The sequence below is a fragment of the Microtus pennsylvanicus genome, chromosome 6 (assembly GCF_037038515.1).
Source record: "Microtus pennsylvanicus isolate mMicPen1 chromosome 6, mMicPen1.hap1, whole genome shotgun sequence".
Taxonomy (NCBI): Eukaryota; Metazoa; Chordata; class Mammalia; order Rodentia; family Cricetidae; genus Microtus; species Microtus pennsylvanicus.
In genome coordinates this window covers 30,894,397-30,921,921 of record NC_134584.1, presented here as the reverse complement: position 1 = coordinate 30,921,921, position 27,525 = coordinate 30,894,397, and the positions used below count along the sequence as shown (strand labels likewise).

General features: G+C 40.1%; 1 long non-coding RNA gene across 1 annotated transcript in view; it reads left to right on the top strand.

Moving 5' to 3' along the window:
- The window catches only part of LOC142852791 (uncharacterized), a 40,671-nt gene extending 16,277 nt beyond the window's left edge, over window positions 1–24,394 (top strand). Inside the window, exons 2-3 of the long non-coding RNA XR_012910995.1 lie at window positions 22,161–22,383; window positions 24,317–24,394. This is a non-coding gene — a long non-coding RNA (uncharacterized LOC142852791). The remainder of the gene's footprint in view (window positions 1–22,160; window positions 22,384–24,316) is intronic.
- The last annotated feature ends 3,131 nt before the right edge of the window (window positions 24,395–27,525 follow it).

Genomic DNA, 27,525 nt, shown 5'->3' with positions numbered 1-27,525 from the left:
GTAGACAGGTGAAACAAATAGCAGGGGGCAAATGCTATAGGAAGACTAAAGGGAAAGCTGGATGTTAGAATTGGAGAAATCTGGGAACTGAAAGCTGAGTGTGAAACTTCGGCCTGAGGAGCTGAAGAGGGTACCATGGGAATTCCCCATTTTGATAAAGGATTTGAGGAGGTGAGGGGATTGGTTACATAGACGTTTGGAGGAAGAACATTCATGACAGAGAGATGAGCAGTCACGAAGAGTGTGCCTGTTTTTTTGCAATTCAGTTATTCACGCAGAGAAAAAGTCAATAAAAAAGGGGCCACATTCAGACGCTTGCATCCTTCTGCATGGTTCCTTGAGTTTTTGGAAGCAGGCTGATGTATTTTCTTTGTCCCTGGTGCATTCCATCGCTTTTCTAGAGAGACTGAGGGGAGTTACTTTCTTTGCCATCTTCCTTCTGATTTGCTCTGATGTTGAACTCCCAGACTTGCCGATATTTTGACAGCTTCTTGTTCTGAGTAGGAAATCCGGGTTTCCTGATTCCCAGGCTTCAGGCTACAGGTTAGCAACCAGACAATGGGAAGAAAGTTTTCCCATCTCTCTCCAATATGGTCCTCATAGAGCTACAAACAAAGGGATGGGTCAACTTTGTACAGCCAAGTCCCAAGGGGAAGAGTTGGGGTTGAGATCTGAGTGTGTAAGCTTTGGGTTGGGGCTGAGGATTGCACATTTCTTACAAGTTCCCAGATGACATGCTGCTGTTGGCCCATGTTAAAGGAGTCTCTAGGGTACATTTGTGCACTGGGAAGATGATTTGAGCCCACAGCTCTATTTTGTGTGAGAGGTATTTGTGTGTGTGTGTGTGTGTGTGTGTGTGTGTGTGTATGTGTATTCCTGTACTGAGTGCAGGAATGAGCATACCCTTGAGGCCAGAGAACAGCCCACCTTTTATTTTGAGACTGGTTCTTTTGCTGGCCTAGAACCCATCACGTAGCACAAGTTGGCTGGCTGGTGAGCTCTGGGGATCTTATTTATTCCTCTAGTACTGAGATGACAAGTATGCCATCACACATGGGTTATTTTATGTGGTGTCGGGGATCAAGCTAGTCTTCAAGCTTACAAGGCAAGCACTTACTGCCCGAGTTATGGTTCCCTTTCCCCTCCAGCAGTGACTCTGTAGTTCTAGTTCGTGCTTCTCTCTACCCAACAAATCCAAGCTTATTTTTCTACACATCTCCAGAAGGCCAGGGAAAATTAGTTCATCAAATTAAAAAAAGAGACAACCTTATCCTCCAAGAAAACCCTGGGACTTTCTGTCACACCTTCAATTCAGCATCTGCCTAACATACTGCTTAAAGTCTCTAATTGCTTCCTAATTCTCAGAACCATAATTCAAACTCATTTTTAAAATGATTATTTTTTTTATGTGTACGGGTATTCGGTGTGCATGTCTGTAAGTACACTGCATGCATGCCTGGTGTGCCCACTTTTATTTTTTTATGTTTACGGGTATTCTGTGTGCATGTCTGCATGCATGCCTGCCTGGCACCCACTGAGGCCAGGAGAGGGTTTTCGATTTCCTGAAACTAGAGTGACAGGCAGCTGTCAACTACTGTAGATCCTGGGGACTGAATCCAAATCCTCTGCAGAAGAACAAGTAATCTTAACCACTGAATAGTCTCTCTAGTCACAAAATTCAAAGTTCATGTCCTGGTCCATGAGACACTCAGTAGTCTACCCTCCCATCCTTCATTTTAGTTATTGTCCCTCACCAACCCTCTTGTAGCCATAGTGACACCATTTCTGTCTCAGAAAGGTGTTTGAACCTTTAACTGATGTGGGGATTATTTGTAAAATAAGCCTTCTGACCATTTTCTTAGAGCAAAGCAACTATATGAACTCCAAAAATTAATTTAGAATTTTTTTTATGAAAGTAATAAAGCTTTGAAAAATTAAATAGCTTTAGGTTTAAAAAAAGATTTATTCAAATAGCAAATATTAATTATATATCTACAATTGATCAGGCATAATTTTTAGATATTTGAGAAATGTCAGTGAACAAAGCAAAAATTGTATAGTGTAAGTTTGATGATATTGTTAAACTAAGGAATCAGCTATGGATAGGACAAGCAATCAAACAGACCAGTAGGACAAGTACTAGAGGGATAAGAAAAGTGTGGAACCATTTAAGAAGGAAGGTGACATCTGAGCAAAGACCAGAGGACATGGGGATGTTATCCATTCAGATAATTCAGGAAAATTCAGGAAGAGTCTCAGAGCAAATGCCCCAAGGCTGCTGTTCAGGTCAATGTGACTATAGCCAGTAATGTAAGAGGAGTGTGTGTGTGTGTGTGTGTGTGTGTGTGTGTGTGTGTGTGTGTAATGCAGACCTGTGCCTTATTGCAAAATGTTTCATAATCTGTACAAGCTTATTTTGAAGTGATCTAAATTGGATTTTGAAAGGAATTAAAGAGTCAAATTAAACAGGTTTCACTTAAGATAACCCAATGCCCAAAAGTTTTGATTCCCACCTGCAATATAGGCAGGAACGATTTACTTGGGGATTTGACCTCTTTAACCATTTCTTTATGTCCCCCACCCCAGTGAAAGAGCTACTTCTGCCTCAGCTAAATGGCGGGAGACACTTTGACTGCACTCTGGCTTCTAGCTAAAGAGGTAGGGAAGTCTGCTCTTGCAGGCAGAGAGCAGCAGTCAGTTCTGTGGGGTGCCCTCCTGCTGAAGGATGCATATGTAGGATTCTGTTGACTGGTAGGAAATGCCCCCCCCCGAAGATTCCAGGCCAGTGACATTTGTAGGTCAGCATGAGGGTGAGGGGTGTTGATAGATAGCACAGAGCTTATATGAATGATTTGCTTCTGTTTTTCCCATCAGGACAGCCTTTCTTGTCCTGCCTGCACATTAGAGTTCAGGAGGAACCAAACCGAACCAAACCAAAATGACCTTCCAGTACATGGCCTCCACACTAGAGACTTAAATCATCTGGAGACGGGCCAAGGAAGTCAATATTTTCAACTCTTTCTAGGTGAGTCTAGGGAACAGAATCACATTAATAGTGCAGGTTTGCCAACCTCACAGTGCTGACTTTTTCTATGAGGAGCTTTCCTGGCTTTACAGAGAGTTTAAAGTATCCCTAGTTTGTACGTACTAGATGCCTTCAGGATCCTTGCCCACATTGGAAAAACCAAAAATTACCAAAGATTACCAGATGTCTGGTCAGGAGCAAAGCGCCCCAGATGAGAACCACTACTCGATGGCAGTGTTTTTCAAAGTTTAGTGCCATACTGCTGAAGAGAAATATAAAACTCACCACATGTATAATTGAAATTTTTTCAGCAGCCACATTTAAGCAAACAAATTCAAGCAGATGAAACCAATTTTATTAGCATAGTTAACCCAATACTCTCCTAGATCAACCTTTGGTCCTCACTTCTATAAGCTTTGGATCAACATTGTGTTTCTCAAGTCCTTTTAGTTGAGTGTGTGATGAACCCAGCACTTTCAGTTGGACTAACTACAGACAGTATGCTCAGTGGTTCGTGTGGCTAACAGCTGCTGCATTGGGCAGGTAAGGTTTGGTAGGCATCAGAGTCAGCTTGAGTGTTCCTTAACATGCAAAAAGGAAGGACAGACTTCCCTTTCCTGTGTGGCTTCTGGTTCCTTAGCACTGGAGTGGGAACTGAAAATGGGAGTTCTAAACAGAGGCCCCGGGAATGCTGGAGGTCTGTTGACTATCCTTTGGAAGCTACGGTAGAGAATCCCTAGTGGATTGATTACTCCGAAATGAATTGTTTTGTTTGTTAGGGCTTTTGTTAATTTATTTCGACCAGTGACAGTGACTTGGAGCCTGGAAAACAATGATAATCCTAGATCCTTCCCTAGGCCAACTGTATCTGCTCAGAGGATTGGAATTTACATTTCGTAGGGGACCACCAAGAGCCCTGACTGGCAACAGGACACTTTCTTGAGCAAGATTTCCCCTGTCTGCACAGGGCTGTTTCTTGTTGGCACTTTTCTCCACTCTTCAATCTTTTCCCCACAATCTTCAAGGCTTTGGGATTTCTTTTCCTTTTCTGGTTATTGTTACCATCCCCGAACAGTGTTTTTGCAGGTGAGTGCTGAGGTACCCACAGAATTAATGCTACTATAAAAGGAGAGAAGGCAGGGAACAATAGCAAGGCCTTTCGTCACATGTTTGGGGATGACCTGAATACCAGGATTCAGGTTGGCTTGGCTCCTGTTGCACTAGACGTGTGAGCAGCACTTCCTGTGATCTTCATCTGTTCCTAGGAATGTAAGTGACTCACTTTGAAACAGTTGCCTGGGGGAAGCTTTCTAGCATTCTCTGTGCCTGTCTTGCTCTTCCTTCTGTCAAGGTGAATCCCTAGTCTTTCCTTTGCGGAACTGGAAATGATCTGCCCGTCGGTGACATCAGCAGCACCAGAGCTAGGTACCTGGAATGCCCTCCTCCAGGACTGTGAGTGCCAGTTGGCATTCCAAAGCTCTCACTTCCAGATTGACTCAGTCCTACACAATGGCGCTCCATCACAGGGTGGAGCCTTGGTTCTGAAGCAGGCTGCTGAGGTCACAAATCCTGATGAAATTCCATTTTCCTTCACGTATAAAAATAGCCTGAGGCCTTGGATTGCTGTCGTTATTTTTTTCTTATACTTTTAACACTGAAAAATAATTTCTCCAAGTTTCTTTTGGGAAAAGACACTTACCCCCATCACAGCACCCAGTACTAAACTTTAATGTTAAGAACGTGTGGATTAACTGACAGATTTATGAGTTCTAGCTGCATATCTATGTTCACAGACAACTATAGACACATGGGAAGACAGGTTTGAGTTGTTTCTTTCAAAGGGGGTGGCAGGAAAATGAAAGCCAGAAATGAATGAGCTGCACATCCCAGGCTGTGGTGTTCTTTGCTACCTGTTTCATTTTTTTTTAAGTTCATGGAGCTCCTTATTTCTTCATAGCACACTTTTAAGAAAAGCAAAAATCAAGAAAGTGTGCGATTGAAATTTCCACTTTGTTTTTTTACAGGAGGGCATAAATTTTAAGATTTTTTTCTCTTTACCTAAAGGAATATCTTTAGAAATTGATGTAAAAACACCACTCACACCTAAAAGGAGATAGTTTATTCTGGAACCAAATATGAGAGACCATGTCCTTGGAACACAGGTTTAGCTTACCCCAAATCACATGTTTTATGTACAAATAAGTTCCTGACGGTTTAGAGTAACAAAAGGAAGCTGTAAATCAAGACACTTTTCAAATACACCGGTGGAAACATCAGAGGGGCACAGAGATGCCTCTCACCCCGCTCTAGGCCTCAGCTGCACCACACAGCAGTCTTAGCTCTTTGATTCGTGTAGAACAGGGTTCTGTTACATTAATATGTTCTGAAAAGTTTTTATCTCCCAGTCATAAGATATTATACCACAGAGATAGCTTGCTAGGGAGCTAAACAGAGCCCAGATAAACTGTCACTGGGCTCTGGACCTGCTACACTCCACCCTCTCCCCGTCTCTGGAGCTACCATCAGCCAACTGGCCTCTGCACACGGCCTTTCTGTAGCAACTCTCGTCGAGAGTAAGTTTCTGTCATAAATTCCCAGGTGCGCTTGAGTGGCTGCTGTTTTGGCGAGGCTTGTGTATGCTCGTGATGAAAACGTCTACTTAATCAATAAAATATCCAACAGGAAGAGAGATTTCGAGGGCGTGACAGCATTTGTTAATATGCTCTGACTCATTCACTAAATACGGCGGGTGTGGGAATAGGCCACACTAGTCTGGATATTCTTAAAATACAATGGAAATATTTTTTTGCTTATGAATCTTCAGGTAAAAGTGGTGGGGTGCTATTTGCAGGAGACATGCCACTCAGCTTCAGTGACCTTTGCTTTGATATCCATGGTTGAAGGCATTCAAACAGGAAAACACCTCTTTTTCTCATCCCTTGGGTAATTTTAGAGTACCTCTGAACAGCTTTCCTGTTACTTCTTCTGTTATTTAACAGTGAGGCATGATGGGGCTTCTAAGGGTGGGTGATTGTTGGAGAGTAAGGGCGTTGTTTCCGTGGTGGAGATTAAAAAAAATGAAATAAAGGGAATAGTTTGCACCACAAGTAGGGAGGTTGTCATATTAGTTACAAAGAGGGAGCACAGGGGAAATATGCCTACGCCGAGGCAAAAGCTACAATTTCAAAAGTTGTTAGTGTTTAGCAGGAAAATATATGGTAAAGGAAACACTGACATTGTGCTGCCGCTGTTCACTCCCTCATTTGTCTCTATGGTAATTCCAACACACAGTGAACAGACATTCCTCCCATTGAGCAACAAGGAAGTGGAGCATGAGGTAGTTAGTTATATAACTGACTTGGGGCTAGAGATGTAATGAGAAGCTGAACCTGGAGAGCTTTGGGGGACTCCTTCAGTCATGTGTTTGTTACCTGCCTTTTCCAGAGCTCGTGAGCATCTCACACCCCCTCGAGACTACCCTCAGATAGATGCTCTGTGAGGAGACATGTATCCATCACCTCAGGCTGCTGAAAGGCAGGCTACAGGCTGAGTGACTCGTGACTCAAACAATAATTGACTTTTGACAGATGCTCTTAGAGAAGCCCAGCTGCCTGGAGAAGTCACATATCAACAGACCTGCCGCGTTACTCTCCAAAATCTGTAGCGCTACCCGCAAGTTGTATAGTGATCTCCAGGTTTCTAGTATTCAGGAGCTGTGGTGGGTTTCCCTATACTAGGATGGGCTTTTATTGATATGGCTGTCTCTAAGTCAGCTCCATGTAAACCCTCACTCATACTCCTGTAAGTAATCCCAATAAACTCACTGATTCAGCAAATTGGACTTTGGTGGCATCATTACCTTGGTAGGTCACTGCTTCCTGTTTAGCTTTAGTCCATGTTTGTTCTCATTGCCCCAGGAAGTGTGTCATACAACGTCACAGCATAATGGTCCTTCATCTAAAATTGTTGCTTCTGAGTTTCCATCATGGAATAAGATAAGCACAAGTATTCATGCAAATATCTTGAAAATTAGCTGAGTTTTCCCTCTGTATATAAGCTTATCTTTTTAGCTCTCTGGAATATAGTGAGCCCACTGTCACTTACTAAAATTATTTTCTTTATTGAAATATTTAATCACATTTGTTCATTGTGTGTGTGTGTGTGTGTGTGTGTGTGTGTGCATCCCATAGAACAACTTGTGGGAGTCGGTACACTCCTTCTACCATGTTGATCATGACTGGGATTAAGGTCAGATGATAAAATTTGGGGGCATCAGCCTATAATGTGGACCCTGCTTGGAACACTGTTTTTCTTTTTCTTTTATTAAAGTATTTGTAAGTACTTATTCTGACGATATCAAGATGTTTATAATTAATAATGAATTCTCGTGATTTCCTGTTGAAGCAGTAGTTGGGGAAGCTGACCTATATGTCTGAGAGTACAGTGGACAGGACCGAATGCAAATATTTGAAGAACATTGCATCATTTGTTAAGACTGTTTCTGAAGCTTTTGTAAATCTTTACGTCCCATGTTTTGCTCTGTAAAATTCCCTGCGAAACTGTGAATTTCTCTGGGAGAAAATGGCAAGCACAGACATCTAGAAGGCACGTGCTGGTCAGCCTATCCACCTTGTCTGTCCAGTCTCTGTGGCGGTGTCCCACAGGTCATCCTGCAGGCATCTGATTATCCGCCTTCAGTCAACATTCAAGTAAGAGCTGTGTCCCCAGTGACCTAAAATTTTCCATTCATCGTCTCTCAGTGCAGACCAATCTTTAATCAACTGACGTTTTTCAACCTGCCCTAACCTGTAGGAAGAGCTGGAAGTTTAATATATATATACTTTCTCTTCTCATTTCATTGTTATTTCTGATTTTCCTAATCATTTGAGGGAATTGAAAAAAGCTATGATCTTTTTTAAAAGTTACATCACAACAAATCATTTTTAATGGTAAATCAATTTTATAATGGAATTCATTCCAGATTCAAAAGAGTAAACTTGGCTGATCTTAAAGCTTATGATCAAAATCAGGAAGATAAATTCCATACACATGGAAAATTCTGTAAAACGCTAAAACAATATTTTATAAATAAATTGATGAGTCTGTTTGGTTGGATTAGATAGCAATTCAGTCCGTCTCTTTCCTACTTGCAGAGGTCTTGATCTGGCTCTCAGAATTGGTTTGCAACTCCACCAAGCTAGTCCTAAATCCCAGGGAAGGAATTTGTTCCATCGTATGTGTAACTAGAATCTCCACTTTTGGGTTTATGTGATATTTATAATCAGGGATACAGACCGCATAACAAGACTTTTGTGGAATAATCTTTGTTTACACTGTGAAGATGTGTCACTGCGGTTGGTTTAATAAAAAGCTTTATGGTCAATAGCTAGGCAGGATTTCCAGGCACAGAGGATGCTGGAAAGAAGAAGGGCAGAGTCACGAGGAGATGCCAAGGATGCAGAGTAAGCAGCTTGGGCTTTACAAGTAAAAGTAACTGAACCACGTAAAAGAAAATAAATGAATAGAAATGGGTTAATTGAAGTTGTAAGAACTAGTTACTAGCAAGCCTTAGCTATCAGCCAAGCTTTTATAATTAATAAGAAGTCCCCATGTCATTTATTTGGGAACTGGCCTGCAGAACAGAGAAAGACTAGCTACACAAGACTATTTTAATCTTAGTCTTCAGAAATATAAAAAAGTGTAGCCTTAGAAATGGAAAACTTTTTTTAATTATTTGTTTCTTCAAGATAGGGTTTCTCTGTGTAACTTTGGTGCCTGTCCTGGAACTAGCTCTTGTAGACCAGACTGGCCTTGAACTCACAGAGATCCACCTGCCTCTGCCTCCTGAGTGCTGGGATTAAAGGCATGTGCCACCACCACTCAGCAAGAAAGCTTATTTTTATTAGCACATATTAATTCTACATATCAGAGGTCTCTGTCCTAGTTCGACTTTTATTGCTGTGGTAAATACCACGACCAAAAGCACCTTGAAGAAGAAGAGATTTACTTAGCTTATATCTTGGGCACTTACTACTCATATGCCAGCATCTCCTGAATAGCTCTCCAGCATTTCACGGTGCATTCCATCTTAGTTTGCTCTGTAACACATACACGGTGAAAGTGCTCAGCCATCATCTTGCAGACAGGGTGTTCAGTAAGGAAACTCTGCCAATGCCTCTTAGTGTTTTGTTGAAAATAGAAACAATGAAAAAGAGTTAGGTGTCACTTTGCCATGTAAAGACACTCAAGACCGGGTCTATAGAGAAGCAGCCATGACATATTCGCGGAACGAGGCACTGGAACACGGCCGTGTGTGCTTCTTTACACAGTTTATGCAAAAAGTTCGCATTCGTTGCCTGTGTTCAGAGGTAGGATTCTGGACCCTCCTAGATTACTAATAGGACAATAATTGATTTGTGACCAGTGTCATAACTGTTTATTAAGAACTAGAGATCTGGGTCTCTGTGGTTTCTTATGCTCCTAAGGCAAAAGTGGAGTTATTTGAGTTATTTCCTGTGTCTTGTACATCATGCTATTCAGTAGTGAGGAATCAGCATTCTAACCATGCTCATTAATGAGTGAATGACCAGAAAATTCATTTGTGATTTTCAAAATCTACTTCTTCCCTGCTTGGAGCACTTTAATCTTACTTCATTAGGCAAGACGTTAATTCAAGCATGATCTCTTCTTGGAAGTATTTCCAGTTCTTGGAGGGCCTTTCCTAGTCAAAGTCCAACATAAGGACGTTTGCCATTACCTGGAGGCCTGTTAGAATTGTAGATTAGAACCGAGAGATGACTAAGTCGGTAAACTACCTGCCCTGAAAACACAAGGACCCACAAAACAAGTGTCACATGAATTTTGACCTCTGTACATACCTGTTCCATACTGAAAATATGTAGCGACATACTCGTAGCTAAACAAATCTAAAAATAGAAATCAAGATGAAGAAATTTAAGAGCAATCAGTAGCTATGCTACTCAATATAGTATATGTTTTCTTGGTTCAAAAATTTTAAAATGGAGAGAAAAGAATCAAACATGGAAAGTTTTTGGGTCATTCATGTTTCTCTTCCACAAAGTTATCTTCCCCTAGGTGACTGATGCTAGAGTTTCAGACAAAAAGTGATATAATAAAAGCACGTCCAAAAGGGGTGTTCTCTTAACAACTGCATTTTAATGTGTGTTTTTAAAAATTGAATCTCCTATCTCTATTGGTATGATGAATATTGTTTATTTCTTCTACTTTTTGAGATTATAATATAGTCATAACCTTTTTCTTCTTCTTTCTCCCTGCTTCATATACCCCTCCTTATTCTCTTTCAAATTCAAATTCATGGTCTCTTTTTTTCACTAAATATTGTAACATCTCTTTCTCTCTCTCCTTCTATGTATGTATGTATGTATGTATGTATGTATGTATGTATCTATCTATCTATCTATCTATCTATCTATCTATCTATCTATCTATCTATCATCTCCTTGGAGGAGAATATACAATCACTACTTCAATTATATCCCTAACTGCACTCTAAATATTTGTTCCTATGACCAGAGGTTTCTTTATGTAACAGGGGGAGGCCATTATGGAAGATCACAAACAATTAAAATGCAGAGTTTGCATTTTGTAAGAATATGTATGTATATATACATATTCTTCCCAAACTGCTGTATGATATTACTTGTAGGTATGTGATTTTAGGCTGATCATTTGGTATCGGATAACCAACTGACATACTCTTCCCTGGGGAAAACTATTTCTCCCTCTTTCAGCGTTCCTTAGTTGTTAGTAGTTCTCTGTGGACAGTTGAAAACTCTTGAGTTCTCCTGCCCCATCTACATCAGCATGTCTTTGATGTCATCCTTATCAAATCATGTTTGTGCATTACTGCCCGTGAGCCTTTACGGGTGCAGCTTCTGCCATTCCTAGGAGGCACAGTCTCAGAGGACTCCCTGTTCTTTTGGCTCTTGCAATCTCTCCACCCTTTCTTCCACAACGATCTCAATCTCGGAGCATCAGTTTCAGGAGTGTGTTGTAGATGCATCAGCTGGAACTGATCTCCGGAACTCTGCATTTGGATTGGCTGTGTTTTCCTTCAATAATCCCCCCTGTTGCATAAAAAAAAATCTGTGGACATAAGAACAAATATTTAGAGTGCACTTACAGGTTATGCTGATTTAGTAAAGCAGTGATCGTGGAGTCTCCTCTGAGAATGTTTCTCACAGAGACCCAGTCCTCTATCTCATTGACATATATTTGCTTATTATTATTTTGAGATTGTACATAAAAATATCTTTTATCTAGTCTGCAGCAATGGGATATATTTTTCACTAGTATTTCTTTCAAACATTGTTTTTGGCATATTGAATTTATTTGCCATCTCCACATGGTTAAGGACCAGATGATGAAGAACTTTCTGTACATAATTAAATTGTCTGTTATGTGTATGTCCGGATGCAAATTTATTTTTCCTATGAAGACCACTCTGCTCTTGGCAAAACATGAGAAGTCAGTATCTCTGTTGTTTTATTCGCTGAGATTCAAAATGTGATTCCTGACATAATAGAGCCAAGCGCGGTGGTGCAAGGGCAATTTAAAAAGGAATTTTCAAGAACATCTTTATTTTTCTCTACACACTCTCTTCACATTAAATTTAGTATTTTCAAACTATAAGAAGCTAGAGACTATTAACAATAAACTCCCTGGTGAAAGCTTAAAAAATGCCTGAGAGAGTTGGAAACCATAAGTTTTCTTCTGGTACACTGTCAACAGGACCACACCAACTGCCCAGAAAGGGTTAGTAAACACATACTATAGTATACACATACTAATCTAAAGGAGTTTAGGAGATGCATAGTGAGACCCAGAGGTCCCCATTTAGGCTCTCATTAGCAGCAAGTCCACTTCCCCACTGCCTTCCTGGGTATTTTAAGAGCTCCAATGAAAGCTTGCAGTTACTCTACGGTCAGGAGCTGTGCCTTCAAACAGAATCACAGCATGTGAAGTTATAATACCCCTCCCCTCTCAGAAACAGATGGCGGCTTGTTTCTGATTGACTAACAGAGATTCTTAAAGCAAATCCATCCACCTCGGAGTGAAAAAACCTGGAGAACAGCTCAGGCTTCACCACTCTCTGTGAGATCTGTGTGAGTCTAAATTCCAACCAAAATCACGTAATTTTCTTTAACCATGGAAGGGAAATGACAGAAAAATGTGTGTAGGGTGTTTGTTTTATGTCAGCATACCAAAAATGTCTGAGATAAAAAAATTTGTAAATGAAAAAGTTTATTTTGGCTCTTGGTTCTGGAGTTCCAGTCTCTAGAATGGGTGGCCTCATAGCTTTGATCCTCTGGTGGGGAAAGCAGAGTGGTACAAACTTCTCGCCTTGTGGTCAGGAAACATAAAATACCATTTTCAGATGCAGTCAAATTGACAACTGAGATTGGTCAGCACAAGGTACCAGCCCCCCAGTGACCTAGGAGTTCACACCAGACCCTCCCACTACCATCAGTAGTGGCATCCTGAAGACCAAGCCTCTGTCGTGAGGGTTTTGGGGAAACATTGATCTACAGCAAGACACAGACACTGAGTTCTATATTTAGAATGCGACAGTGGCAGTTCTGTAGCACCTGCTCTTCCCAGTGATAGTGGACAGGAACCCTGTTGACTCTGCTTCTCCTCAACCCTCTGAGTTCTAGTGTAATCAGCTAGTCTCTAGGTTGGACCTACTGGAGATCACCTTATTAACAAGGTCACCACACTGAACACAGAACTGCCAACGTTGGCTATTGCATCACTGGGGTCTACTTCCTACTCATCACTTAGGGTCAAAAGTAGAGTTTGAATCCCACGTTTTCTCTTCATGACTTCTGTATAAAATTTGAAAAGAGAAATTGGAGTAAGGAGCTACCAGTGATAGTAGTTTTCCTTTCTACATTCATTTCTTGGAACTCATTTCCTTTTTAGGATCAGGCTCTACTCCCAAAGTTTAGTCCGGTGCTATTCACACACGATTTTAAGGGTGCTAACTTCAATAATAGTGGGGAGGAAAAGAAGGTAAACAGACTTTAAGCCACCTGGTCAAAATCACACAACTTGGCACAGCCTTGGGAACAGACTCTTTCCTGACTCCCTCAAGGTAAGGTCAACTCCAGACCTGAAAGAGGGCAAGTGGCTATTGTTAGCATTTATAAAACCTCGGAGGACTAAACAAAAAAGCCATTCCAGAAGACACTACAGAATAGCATGTCAGTTAAAAACGAGTACCAATCATATGATAAGGAAACAAAAATCTGTACTAGATCATTTTCTTCAACGAGAAAACTAAGAGAGGTTAAGTGTCTGGTGCACTCCTTATAGTTAGATAGGAATGCCAGGCTACAGCAGACCTCTCGGTGAAAAAAAAAATGCTGTCTGGGAACACACAGCTATCTCAATACCCTGGAAACCTCCCCCACTTCAGACATGAAAATTCTGGACTGAGCACAGCAACACTTCTTATCATGGATGACTGAGCTTGGTAGAATATAAAATATGGAGGAGTTCTGATAAAAACGGACGGAACACAGAGCTGAATAGTATTGAGCCACCAGTCTCTTTTAAAAGGAGAATTTAGAAACAAGGAAGGAATAATGGAAAGGAGGGTGAAGGGGATTTGAAAAGAAAGGTTGGGCATGGGGAAGGTATAAAAACATTCAAATGTTCTAAATTCAGCATATTGTATTTAATTGTCAAGTGATTGGAGGCTGTGCTTTAAGAAATGCAGCGATAATTATATAAATGACATAAATATAAAGAAACATTAAAATTAAAAGATATAAAACATTCATCAGAGAACCATTAAAAAAGCTGTGCCACTTACCATAATATTTTTGGATAAAAGCAACTTTAAGGCCAATGTGTTCACTGGTTAAAGTAATAACTTTACAAAAATGTAACATTTAATTTGTCAGAAAGACAAGAATTCTAAGTTGTTAGCATTTAAGAGCAGTCTTAAAACTTATTAAGTAAAAATTGATATTTGATAAAACTGCAAGAAAAAATTGACAAAACTTTCACAAATGTCTCTCATATCTCACAGATCTCATATTTTTTTTAGGATGAATAAAACTGGGTTTTTGGAGTCCAATAAGATAAAACTTTGAAACAAAACCAGACCACCCCCCCCAAAAAAAAAGAAAAAAGAAAAAGGAAAGAAAAAATAAAACTTAGAGGATAGTCCAACTTATGAACTTAGATTAAAAATTTCTGAAAAAAGTATTAAAACTTCACGGGAAGGTGATTTCATATCATGTTTACTCATATGCTTATATATCGTGATATATATTATTTGGAAATAGCTGTAGAAATATAATATGCAGGAAAAAACAAATGCAACTTGCCATTGCCAATGTTGGATTTTTGCAACTTTTCCAAAATTGTTTGTGTAGATTTACAAGTGGAAATACTGACAAAATTACATTAATATCATTAGCACAATAAAAGCTGCAATCACATCAATAGATGCAGGAGGAACAAGTTATTAAATTCAGTCACTATTCATAAGAAAAAACAAAGGTAATAGCAGAATAAGAATAAAAATTAACTTTCATTTTTCTAGCAGAAGGTTATAACTAAGGACCTGTTATAAAAGTTATCTTTCCCTGTACCTGGTTATAAGTATTCATTTAATAATTAAGATTGCGATAATAATGTTGACTGTAGGAGAAAATGCAGGCCTCCTAACCTGACAGCCAGTCTACCTGGTACATTGCACTTCTAAATAAGAAACACAGCACACTGTCCTCCTGAATTCAGAACACTGATATAGAAAGTCCTTTTGTATATGTGCTGCTTTTATTGGTTAATGAATAAAGAAACTGCTTTGTCGGCCTATAGCAGGGCAGAACAGAGGTGGGGGGTACTAAACTAAATGCTGGGAGAAAGAAGGCGGAGTCAAGGAGACACTATGTAGCTGCCAGAGAAGAAAGATGCAAGCTGATAGTTGGAATCTTGCCAGTAGGCCATGAGCATAGTGGTAAAATACAAATTAATAGAAACAGGCTAATTTAATATGTAAGAGCTTGCTAGGAATACTCTAGAGTCATTGGCCAAGCAGTGTTTCAAATAATATAGTTTCCTTGTGATTATTTCGGGAGTCTGGGTGGTCGGGAAATGAACAAGTGGTCTCCTACCACAAATTCTTGAAACAGCGTGGGAAGCTAGTAGCTGACTGGCATGCTCCACATCTCTTTTAATGAGCTTCTTCTGTTAGAGACCCTGGTGGCCTGAGCTTTCACTATCCAGTCTGAGATAATGTGCTCACCAATCAGTGTCACTAGGCTTCCACTGTGCAAGTGGAACAAAAAAGCAAACACTGTTCCCTGTAACTGTTTCAGGGGTAGTTGAGTTCTCCCTTTACCTACTTGCTGGCATTTGTGATCTTGCCAGAGGAGGATGCCCCTGTAAAGAGTGCATTTGACCATCAGTACTTATCTATGATGTGAATCCATGAGGCACACACAGTACTAGCTACAATATATATAGCCTCACCATCAGAAGTAAAGAAATTAGATGCGTAAGGACTGAAAATAAGCCTTCCTTTCTGATTATATAACATTATATAATGATTTTCTTAGCTTCCCTAGCATCTATATCACGTGATCTAATACTTTATTTCTAATTTAGTACTAACCAAATTTATGTATTAATCATGTGAATTATCAGTTTTAATTTAGTTGTACCTAAATTTGTCTTATTTGTTCACTATTCAACTAGTTTACGTCTGCATTAGAGTCTTAATTCCATATATATTTTATATATTATATAGTCCATTAATTTTCACATGCATACATACATACACACATGCATTTAAATCAGCCAATTTATTATCTATCTATCTATCTATCTATCTATCTATCTATCTATCTATAGTGATTATTTTTAGTAAGAGTTTACTTATTTAATTATTTAATTTGCAGTAGAGCTCAATTGGTGAGTTGGAAACTTGATTCCCAATTATGAGATTTCGGAAGCTGGGTCTTTTATGAAGCGCTTAGGTGCTGAGGGCTCTGTCATCTAAGCTGAGTGCTATAATGCCTTCCCGGAATGGGCTCTGTTTGGCCCTCTTGCTTTCAGTAGGAGAAAGCCTTCAGTTCTAGCCATGATCTTTGACTTTCATCCTCTAGAATTGTGGGAAATATACTTCTGTTCATTCTCAGCATCACACATTCTATTATTTAAAAAAAAATAAGAGTAATATCATCTGGCGAGGGATGGAGATAGAGACAGAGACCCACATTGGAGCATTGGACTGAGCTCCCAAGGTCCCAATGAGGAGCAGAAGGAGGGAGAACATGAGCAAGGAAATCAGGACCGTGAGGGGTGCACCCACCCACTGAGACAGTGGGGCTGATCTACTGGGAGCTCACCAAGGCCAGCTGGACTGGGACTGATGGAACATGTGATCAAACTGGACTCTCCGAACATGGTGGACAATGAGGGCTGACTGAGAAGCCAAAGACAATGGCACTAGGTTTTTGATTCTACTGCTTGCACTGGCTTTGTGGGAGCCTAGTCTGTTTGAATGCTCACCTTCCTAGACCTGGATGGAGGTGGGAGGACCTTGGACTTCCCACAGGGCTGGGAACACTGACTGCTCTTTGGATTGGAGAGGGAAGGGGAGGAGTGTGGGGGAGGGGGAGGGAAAGGGAGGGAGGGGGAGGGAAATGGGAGGAGGGGAGGAGGGGGAAAGTTTTAATAATAATAAAAAGAGAGCTAGAACTTTGCTTTTACAAATGCCCCACATCGTGGAAACTGAATTAGAAGTGGGCAAAGGGTAGAGGCTTAAAACTTGTCGAAGTGCATGCTGGGAGGAGGAGCTTGCATCACCATGCACACAGCTGTGGGGCAGTTCTGGTGGGCTGTGTAGAAGAGAAGAGTTTAAGGAAAAATCGCAATCATTAGATGTTCTTAAGTTGTTATGAGCTAAATGTCATTATGAATATATAATATATAGATACTCTATATACTATATGATAAGTAATAAATGAATGTAAATAAAGGACACATTTTGATGAATACTTAGGTGGAAACAAGAACCAGGGTATTGCAGCTTGGAGTAAAAGTGATCTTTGTTATAAAATGGCAAAGAATCTAGCTGAATTACGCTCCTGTCTCATGACTATGAGGAAGGTTGGAATTTCAAACAATGAATCAGAATATTGAACAAACACTTTAAAGAATTTAAGCACTCAGCACATTGCACGGATTCACTAAATTGCTTGAGGCTAAGTGTTAGAAAAGCAAGATAGAAATCCTAAACAAAAGAGAAGCATATTATTAACATCAGGAAAACCCTCAGCATGCCAATGAGAAAAATTTAAAAAATCAAGGGTACAGATAAGAGACCATTTAATAATTTATTTATTTATTTATTTTTAATGTGCATTAATTCTTTGCCTACATGTATGTCTGTGTGAGGGTGTCAGATCACTATTTTAAAATGAGGATAATGTGTGGCCAGAGAAAGCTAAGTGCTCTTCATGGAAATGACAGGGCAATGGTCTCAAAAATGTTTCACACCTTAGAAGCTCTTTCTTCCTTAGGATGCCAAGCATAAGAGCTATGGATACATGGTTGCATCTACCGAGATGTCCAAGGATGGTTTGGATAGCTTTGGTTCCTAAGCCATGGAAGGGTGCTGTTTACTGGCTTGTTCACCATGGCTTGCTCAGCCTACTTTCTTATAGAACCCAGGATCACCAGCCTATGGAAGGCACCACCCACAATGAATTATGCCCACGCCCATCAATTGCTAATTAAGAAAATGTCTTATAGCTGTAATTTATGGACCCATTTTCTCAATTGAGGCTCCCTTCTCTCCAATGACTCTTGCTTGCATCAAGTTGTTGTAAAACTATCCACCTTATGAATAAAATAAATTAGACCTCAAGGTCATTTTTGTTTTTATGATGTATAGTTTTCATTTGTTTATGTTCCGAGTCTTTTGATAGAGATGCTAGCTTTAATTGAACAAATTAATTTGTATCCTAAAATTCAATACAATGGTTTTAAATTTTAGTATTAAATCTCAATTACCAAAATGAAAACTTAGTTGGTATATATATGAAACAATTTGTTAAATAAGGGTGCCTGAGTGAAAACATTTTACCAGTACAGCTATTCATGGCCCGCTGCAGGCTGCAGCCACTAAGGGAATGGTGCCGTTTTATTTTTACCATAACACTGTGAACACCTAATTTTTGACAAAGAAGCCAAAACTGTACAATGGAAAAAGAAAGCATCTTCAACAAATGGTGCTGGCATAACTATATGTCAACATGTGGAAGGCTGTAAATAGATCTATAAGTATTGCCTGCACAAAATTGAAGTCCAAGAGAGTCAAAGACCTCAACATAAATCCAGTTACACTAAACCTGACAAAAGAGAAAGTGGGAAGTAGCCGTGGAAGCTTTGGTATAGGAGACCCCTTCCTAAATATAACGCCAGCAGCACAGACACTGAGAGCAACAATCAATAAACAGAATGAGAAAAGATCTTCACCAGCCCCAGATCTGACAGAGAACTGATCTTCAAAATATACAAAGAACTCAAGAATTAGATATTGAAACACCAAATAACAAAAATTAAAAAATGGGCTACTGATCTAAATTTTCAACAGAAGAATCTCAAATGGACAAAAGACACTAAGGAATTGCATGAAAGGGAAATGCAAATCAAGACAACTCTGAGATACCATTTTGCATTTGTTAGAATGGCTAAGATCAAAACACTGATGACAACTTATGCTGAGAGGATGTGGACTAAGGGGTGGGAGTGTAAACAGGTACAGCCACTTAGGAAATCAGTGTGGCGATATCTCAGAAAATTGGAAATTAATCTATCTCAAGACCCAGCACTACCACTCTTGAGCATCCCAAGGATGCTCAATCATACCACAAAGGCACTTGCTCAACTTTGTTCATAGCAGCATTATTCATAATAGCCAGAACCTGGAAACAACCTAGATGTCCCTCAACCAAAGAATGGATAAAGAAAATGTGGTGCATTTACACAGCTGTAAACAATGATCAACCGAAGGCTGTGGAAGGAGTGTGAAGATCTTTCAGCGAGTGTATGCCAATCACCAAAGATAACTTCCAGGAATATAGAAGAGATCTCTGGGAAGCAGACAGTAAAACTAGGGTTTCTTATCTTACGACGGGGATCTGTTCACCCTCAGAATGCTCCCGAAAGGGAAGGTCAGGACATCTTACTCTTTTCCCTGACACCCTACCATTCTGAGCGTTCTGTACTGGTTAACTGAACTCTTGCCTCTAATGGCCTCAGGTTCTGCATCAGAGTCGTAGGCATTTCAGTCTTGTGTTCAGTAAATGCTAAAATTTCCTTTCTCGGTGAAATTAGGAGGAATTACACAGCAAACTTCCTGGTTCTGTGTCAGGAATACCCCCCTCCCCCCCTCCACACTTCTGGACCAAAGAAGTATTTTGTTGAGGGAGGCTACCATTATGCACACTTTTATCCTCTACCAAAGCCCATCCACACAAAATTTTCCCAGAGGGAAACACATTAATACAGAGAGTCATTAGAAATGAAAATAAAGCTGGGTGGTGGTGGCACACGCCTTTAATCCCAGCACTCAGGAGGCAGAGGTAGACGAATCTCTGAGTTCTAAGCCAGCCTGGTCTACAAGAGCAAGTTCCAGGACAGGCTCCAAACCTACAGAGAAACCCTGTTTCAAAAATCCAAAAGAAAAAAGAAAAAAAAAAAAGAAATGATAAGAAGGTTTCGGGGAAGTGTGGTCTGCAATGCTGAAATGCTAGAACATTATAAGACATGATCACCATGTGGTCCGTGCCACATCCCTTTCTCTTGACCACATGCCCTCTTCCACCGTAAATAAATAAAATAAATAAATACGTGGATGAATGAAAGAATTAATGAATAAAAAATAGTAAAAACAAAACAAAACAAAAACAAAACAATGACCTCATAAAATTTTCAGGCAAATGGGTGGAACTAGAAAAAATCATCCTGAGTGGGGTAACCCAGACTCAGAACGACAAACACGCTATGTCTTCACTCATAAGTGGATATTTGATGTAAAGCAGAGGATAAACCAGACTACAACCCCCAGCCCCAGAGTAGCTAGGTCACAAGGAGGACCCTTAGAGGGAAGCATGGATCGCCCTGGGAAGGGGATTTAGATGAGATCTCCTGGGTAAACTGGGGGTGAGGGGGATGGTAGAGGAGAGAGGATGAGGGATGAGAACATGAGGGAATAGGATGGGTGAGTTGGGTGAGGGATGGAGTGGGAGAGCAAAAAGAGATATCTTGATAGAGGGAGCCATTACAGGGTTAAGGTGAAACCTGGTGCTAGGGAAATCACCAGGAATCCACAAAGATGATCCCAGTTAAGACTCCTAGCAATAGTGGATAGGGTGCCTGAACTGACCTTCCCCTGTAATCAAACTGGTGACTACCCTAATAGTCATCATAGAAACTTCATCCAGTAACTGATGGAAGCAGATGCAGAGATCCACAGCCAAGCACCAGGCAGAGATCTGGGAGTCCAATTGGAGAGAGGGAGGGCAGGTCAAGATCATGACTGGGAAATCCACAGTGAAAGCTGACCCAAGCCCATGGGAGCTTGTGGACTCTAGACCACAAATGAAATCCGGAATCTTATTACTGGGGCACAATTCTTCTTTTACAGGGGTTGATCTGATTTGTAGGGATGTTCAGGAAGAGATGGTCTCTCTCTGTGTGTGCATGTATGCGTGTGTGTGCATGTGTATGTATGCGCACACGTGTGTGCATGCACATTTTAAATAGATTTGAAAAAAATCAGATGATCACTCATTTGTTTGTCTCTGGAGCTACAACTTAAGCAAAAGGATTTGTTTTTCTTGTTGAAATGCTTTTAAATGTCTACACTTTCCAAAAACAGAATAGCAAAATCCAGACAGAGAAAATGACATATAAACCACCAACTACCAATAGAAAAGCCATGGAGCTACAGAACCAGATCCGGGTTAGCCACTGGCTGCTCAGTTTAACTTCTTTCTCAAGTTCCATCACTCTCTCTAGACAGCTAGCTCTTTGTCTGCAGAGTGTGCATGGAAATCACACTGCACCACTCACGTGGTGTGGAGGAGGCCAGGTGATACAATGATGGATTGGGTCCTTACTAATAAATGAAGTGACCCTGACGCTACCGCATCACTGGTGTTTGACTCTGGCTAGCAGCTCATGGAACTTACACTTCTGTTAGCTACCTTAATGGTATTTTAGCAGCACCTAGGATGGATGTAGTCTGTGGTCTTTCTGTTTCGTCTCTCCCCCAGTCACTCCCTCATTCCGTCCTCCCTCCTTTTCTTCCATAGGTCTATGTGTTAGATTCATATCCACGGGCATATTAAAATAATTCTCGTTGCTGTCGTATGTATTATTAAATCAGGAAATACGATCTCTCTACAGCACCCAATGAAAATATACAGACGTTCACAGAAGCCTTTCCAGGTTTCAGCCTGACCCCCAGGGATACAGTGCACTGGTATTTTAAGCAAAACTACTTCCTCTCTTTCAAGAATGGCAAAGGAAAATTATGTCCTAATTCTAGACACTATGGCGCTCTGTGAACTTTCCCTATTAATTTGCTATAAAGCTAAGCGAAAGCATTACTTAGTTTGGCATCGTAAAAGAATCATACGTTTAAAACAAACAAGCTAAAATATACAAACAAATATAATAAGAGCATTTTGCCAAGTAAAATTGCCAACTTTCTGAGATCAACTAGGCTAAGAACTCATGCCTCACTCAATCATGGTCAAGTCCTGCCTGGGTTCAGTTAATAGTCCCGGTTGATTTTATTATGTAAAGGTTAACAATAGACAGACCAGTTCTGGTCTATTGTGAAGCCTACGTCTGTGTTTTAAATCATGTTCCTAAAAAAGCCTTTTCAAACAGACACTGGCCACTTTTACTTGCAAATGGACATTTGCTGAAGACTTTGCTGTGAACACAAGGCTGCCCGAAAGTCCTTATAAGAACAGAAACATGTCAAAAGATGCCATTTTCTTTTCTAGAAAACAAGAATCAAAGGATTAATATTTTTCTGTTTCTTTTCACACAGAATGAGAGTCATTCTGGGAAACAACATAAAACTTATTAAGAAGGTCAAATTGCCCTTTGGACTCGCCAGCACTATTGGAGTTGGGGCTTCTGCTATGTGCCCAAGAAAAGTTGTCCCAGGGATTTAGGCAGCACTTGAACACTTCTGTAAATCAAAAGTCTCACCAGAAAGGACCTGCATTTATTAGGAAATCTCAGGAGTCATCTGGGAATTAAATAAATTGGTATGTTTTGAAGTATTAACACACTTTTTACAACTGAATAGGGACTCAAGGAATAGGGGTTCCTATCTGTTTGGTCTTAGTTCAAGTCAATGTCAGATATTTCAGTAAAGTGGTAGGAAGGGCCAGTGGAAATGCAAGGTAGCAAAATCAGTTAAACTAATAATGTCAGAACAAACAGGGGAATCTGATTGGGCAGGAGTAACTGAGGGCATGATAATTTATAGTGAAATATGACAGCATTTTGGTGAAATTGATAATGAGAGAGAATATGTTTTACAAAAATAATTGGAAGTACATTTTATACCTTGCAAAGGTGCTAGCTTGCGAATAATGAGCATAAAAAGAAATCTCCTACAGCAATACTTGAAATTTTATTGCACCGTAAGTGCATTGAAATGCTAATGGGGCAAGATAGCGTTTATTATTTCCAAAAGTGCATCCTAAATTGCTTTCTCAGAAGCTTCCCAGTGAGACTGATTTATCTTTGGAGAACCTAGAATTTAGTAGATAAAATGTGGTGTGTTATGTTTCACTGAAGACAATCCACTGCTTTGAGCATTAAGCCCCAAAACAGTTTTTATTCTGAGACCTTCACAGGTAGATTCTGTACCTCGATAATTAGGATTTCACTGCTGGTTAACTCAGCTATAGGAAATGCTTGCCTGCATTGTTGTTGGGATATACTAAGAGGAGAGTTAGGGTTCTCAGGATAAACTGTTCTCTAAAAACAAACAGATAAATGGTGCGGGAAGTCCTTCTATATATGTGTTGCTTTTATTGGTTAATGAATAAAGAAGCTGCTCTTGGCCAATGGCTTAACAGAATATAGCCAAGCTGGATGAGATATATATAGAGAGAGTAGGTGGAGTCAAGGAGATGCCATGTAGCCACCAGAGGTAAAAGACGTGAGCTGCTAGTTGGAACCTTGCTGGTAGGCCACAAGCCTCATGGTAAAATATAAAATAATGGAAATGGGTTAATTCTAGATGTAAGAGCTAGCTAGCAATACACTTAAGTGATTGGCCAAGCAGTGATTTACTTAATAGAGTTTCTGTGTGGTTATTGCGAGTCTGGGCATCCAGGAACAAACAAGTGGCCTTCTACAACAGATAAAAATAATAATATAAAATACTAGCATAATCTCCCTCTTTTCAAACTGCAGATGAGCCGGAGGTGTGGATCAAAGTTAGAACAGTAAGAAGAAAAACTCAAAATTTGAGTTAGCCTAGGGAGTTACTTGTTCCTTGCTTGTGATTAGAAATTTACCAAATTTAGAAGATATTATAGCCTCATTGAAAAGATATGGGTTCAGGGCTTGGGAAGAAATGGGCCCCCAAATTACTTCACTTGTTGTAAATTTCTGTAAATAATTGTAGGCAGTTATTTTTGTGCAACTAACTCAAATCCTGATGATTTAGATTTTTATTATTAGTGAGACACAGCCAAAACACCAGCAGCAACTAAGGTTGCATGGGACTGTCATAAAGGAGCAGTTAACACATGGCTATGGATTGTCAATCACTAAGCTGGACATGAAGCCATAAACCATGATAGAGTATGTGCTTCATAATTCCTGAGTGAGAGGCAATCAGTAACATTAAGACACACAAAGAACATATAATATCACTTAGAAGGGAGATGCTCCTAAAGACAAAAACTACATTTCTGGGGAAATGTGCAATAGGAATTTGGGTTGGCAAGTTTGGTCATGCTTCATTGAAGAAACAGACCTGTGCTTCAATATAAAGGGTGAGTAGAGAGTGGGAAACAATGTCGTTGACAGAAGAAGCATTGATGTGTCTTAGTACTGCACCAGCCAGGGAGGTCGCAGCAGAAAGTGTGAGAAAGAGCTACTGGGGAGAGATTACAGGCAGTGTTAAAGATGTGGCTTTTTATACTCAAGCAACTGAAAACTTCTTGAATGTTTTTTCAGGTGTGGGGTGACATAATCAGATTCCACACCTACTGATCAGAGGAACAGCTTGTGCGAGACAAGAAAACCATGAGACATTTTGTATAGTTAAGGTGAGAAAGGGGATACTGTGGGCATGTGGACAGAAGTGAACCATTTTCCATCCTTGTGATGGATTGGGTAAGAGTGCTGTTAAAATGGAGGGCCCAGGCCTTACAGGGTTATATAAATGGTTAGATAGTGCTGTCTCGTGAGCAGAGAAACTGCTGCAAGGAGGAAAAAAATTATGTGAGCTTGTACTTCATGTGTATGTTTGAAACACTTTGGAACACATATCCATACGAAGAGCAGAATTTGGGTTTTGGAGAGGAGAAAAGAATTTGGGTTTTGGAGAAGACAAGACTTTTCATTGATTTCCCCCCTTGAACTTATATCTTGAGTATATTTTATTTCAGTGCGCTCTTTTCAAATTGAATTATATTATTGTGTCTGCATGTCATGGAGCACACTTGAGGGTTCAAGGTTCTCTTTGTGGAGTTGGTTCTCATCCATCCACCTTTGTTAGGGATCTGAGAATCACCTTAGCCTTTAGGCTTCCATGGCAAGTGCTCTTCTCACAGAGCCATCCTGTCAACCATCTTTCTAGTCTTCCTCATCAGATAACACATTCTTGTTTACGAGCAAGCGCTAAGTCAACCCATCTACGTGACTTACCTCTGAGCCATTGTGTTGCTTCAAAGTCCAACTTATTCAATGGACTATATTCACCATTGTATTAGTCAGGATTCTCTAGGGGAATGGAGCTGCTAGAATGAATATATAGATATATATTCATACATAATACTATAATAAATATATAATCCCATACATACATATATACACACATACTGATTAGTTAGAGTGGCTTACACGACAGGCATGGTCCAGTTAATCCAACAATGCTGTCTACCAATGGGAAGTCCCAAGAAGCCAGTTATTTCTCATCTGTGAGGCTGGGTGTCTCAACTGTTCTTGAGTATAATCAGCAGTGGTTAAATGAATGCATGACACAATTAACAAGAATATTACAATATGTACATAAGAACAACATGATTGTCCTGACAGAGATGTTTTTATTCCTGAGTAAATTTAGATAGAGATGGTTTTTATTTTTTAAAAAATTAAATTTACCTTTAATTTAATTTGTCTTTATTTCACTTTTAATGCTCCTTTTTAAAAGCGCCTCATCCTAAATTTCTGTATATGCTTCATGCTGTAAAACCTAAAATCTATTTAGGATGCCTTAGATTTGTGCGATTAGGTATGCTCTAAAATATCTTATTATTTTTCTTTGTCCTCTTTGAGGGGGACTTTAACCTGAATGCAGAGGGATGTTTGAATATGACTCACAAAGTCAAATATTGGTGCAATAAAGTCTGGAATAATCATAGGGGTTTGCCCATGAAAAAACCTGAAACTCCATATAGAACAAGTCACATACTCTGATAATGTGAATGCCTCCTCTCTTAGTGGTGACTGAGAAGAATTTAGTATTTAATGAAATACTGGTTCAGAAAATAATACTGTAAATCAGAAAGTTTTAGGAGGAAGTGATGTCAGGAAAATTTATTAATGAAATTTAAAAACAGGACTTTTGGCTTAGCCTGTTTCCTTATCGCCTCTGTATTTTTAAGGCTGAAAAAGTAGGGAATGTGTTTATTATATTATTTTAGGACAGCTAATTTCAGGAGACAGATGTAAGAGGACTAAGATTTCGAGACAACCCAGGTTGGGCAGCAGAAATGATCAGGATGGTCCAGCTCCTAGTGAGAGACAGGCAATTCTGTAGGACACAACGATGATTCATATGTTCATGGCTTTGGCGTCTTCAGAAAAACTCCCTCTGCCTCTTGACTCCCTCTGAGTCCACCGGTCATTAAGGGGTTTGCCTTTGATTGTCGGAAGACAGTAGAGGTGAAATTCGCATCAGCCTGGGTTAGTGATTAACAGTTTCGGTGCAAAGGGAAGAATCGAGAGTGGCAGAGGAAGGGCTGGTGAGAAGTAAGGGATTCCTGATGAAAGTAAGGTCTGGAGTTAGTGGATTTGTTTTTTGAACATCTTTTGTTTTAAATATTTCCTATATTAAAAATAAAATTGTATCTAAAAGAATAAAAAAAACAAAAGCCGAAACTGAAAAAAAAAAAGAGGAAGTGATGTGAATAACAATTCCACACTACGGGGGACACTAGAAAGTGACATGAAGGTATTTTAAATTACATGAACCTGTTGATAATATTGTTGGTAAATGTGGCGAACTTCTCCGCCAGCGAGGAAGAACAACCACCACATGAGGATTCTTCTCAGATCACGCTTTATTGGAGTGCCTCTTGGTTGAGGGAGAGCAGGAAGCGAGGGGCCCCCGAGAGCATAAAAGCAGCTGCTTATATAGGGAGTAGGCACACGGGTCGCCCTTGTGATTGGTTGCCACCATCAGCTGACACCAGACTGCATCAGCGAGCGGGAAACGGGACACGCAGCTCCCAAAGGCATAGCCATATATGGAGTTGTTTATTTCCAACGGGACAGGATGTCAGCTGTCCGGCTCCCTGCAGGTAAAAGGAGAGATGACTTAGAATCTGAAAAATGTTAAGTGACATGCTTCTACTTAATTATATACTTAGCACCCTGTAGTAGCATTTCACCAGTACTTTAATAAGTAAAACTTGCCTGAGGATCAACAAAGTAAAAAAGCCACACTGGCCAGCCTTCCAGACCAGGCAGTGGTCACACACTTTTAATCCCAGTAGCCACACTAGTTGCCATAGAAACCAGGCAGTGCATGCCTTTAATCCCAGAGGTGCATGCCCTTAGTTCCAACCCTAGAGAGAGTTATAAAATGGGAGGAGATATAGTCTCATTCTGATGTTCCTGGAGGCAAGATCGCCATTTCGGACTGAAGTAGCGGTAGGAGCCAGTGGCTGGCTGCTTTGCTTTTCTAGTCTCTACGGTAAACCCAGATTTCTCTCTGAGTTTTATTAATCGTGCTCCAGTGCTCATCTACTAAACTATCTAAGCAAAGTACAAACATTATTTTTCCCTTTTCAAATTAAACTAGAAAGAAAGCCATAGACACAGAGGGCAGATGTTTAGCTTTTGTTAAGGGTTGAAGGGGAGGGAAGAGGCAGGGAGAGGAGTGGAGAAAAATGTATAGCTCAATAAAATCAATAAAAAAATCCTCAAAAAACCCAAGA